Raw genomic sequence first — 1,327 nt, 5'->3', positions numbered from 1 at the left:
TGTTAAATTCTTCACACTGTAAAAAAAGCAGTTATTTTCAGACTCAGGTCCTATTTCTGATTCTTTTCATCATTTCCTTTGTGTTTAGACTGTATAGGATACAAGGTTGAGAATTCCTTTGTCTACAGAAAAACTGATCCAACTGAAGCAGACATGAAATCTTCAGAATGAGACTATCGCCACCTGCTGGTGATCAAGCTGCAATTACAAATTACCTTTAATATATTTACAATACATTTAACTTGCCTTATCCCTGGCTCAGCATAGTAAGGGCTCATCTTTGCCATAGAGAGTAAATGGAGCTTGTCCAATCACATTTTAAGCAAATGTGCAGAGTATTCAAATGATGGGTACAGAGCTGGTGTTGTAATCTAAAAATTGCAGGTTTGATTCCCAGGTAGGACACTGCCATTGTACCCTTGAGCACGGTACTTTACCTGCATTGCTTCAGCTATATATCCAGCTGTATAAATGGATGCAATGTAAAGTCCTATGTGAAAAAAATTGCTGCTGTGGATAAGAGCATCTGGTAAATGCCTGCAATGTAATGTAATGTAATTTGGGACTGCACAAAATAAACAGCATGTTGTGATCCATTTTTAATAAGAAAGATTAATGTGGCATGTTTGCCATTTGATTGCCCATATTTGATATCCTGAAATGAACTTGTGTCCCTGTACTAGCACCAAAATATGCTGTTCTAATTATGTGATGAAAGAGAAAATTGGGGAATGGAGAAGTGATCTCTCTCTCTTGCAAAAAAAAGCTGTTCTCACCATCACTTCTGCTTTAGGATTTCACAACTAGTAGCATGCAATTTCAGAATGAACAAAGCATGCTTAGACAGTCTATAAAAGTAATTGCATATTTGGGCATAAATATGCAAATACCTTCAAACTTATGTTGCCGTCTTCCCAGCTCCACAGGTCTCTTTAACCTCCCAGATAGAAGTGGACTTAATTTTTGAAGATTGACAGGGACGAGGAGATACGGGGGATGCAATCTGCAGTACTGAGAAGGGGGTCAACGACAGAATCAGTAAGATGTCAAAAAAACACAGTAAAATGTGTTAATACAACTCTAACAGAGTACATATGAGCACAATTGGGACCATGTGTAGTATGATGCAACAGTTCATTTTCTTCTGCAGTTATTGTATGTACACACTTAACATTTTACTGTGTACATACAATAACCTCAGAAAAGTTATTTTGTTGAAGGCAGAGGCAAAGTGTGGTATGTACAAGAAGAACTGAGAAAAGTGAAATCCTACATATTCACTGGGGACCATGAAATAGCAGGTGAGGGGGTCGAAGGGACTTTGGAA

The sequence above is a fragment of the Anguilla anguilla genome, chromosome 5 (genome assembly GCF_013347855.1).
Source record: "Anguilla anguilla isolate fAngAng1 chromosome 5, fAngAng1.pri, whole genome shotgun sequence".
NCBI classification, from domain to species: Eukaryota; Metazoa; Chordata; class Actinopteri; order Anguilliformes; family Anguillidae; genus Anguilla; species Anguilla anguilla.
Note: the sequence above shows the minus strand (reverse complement) of the source record.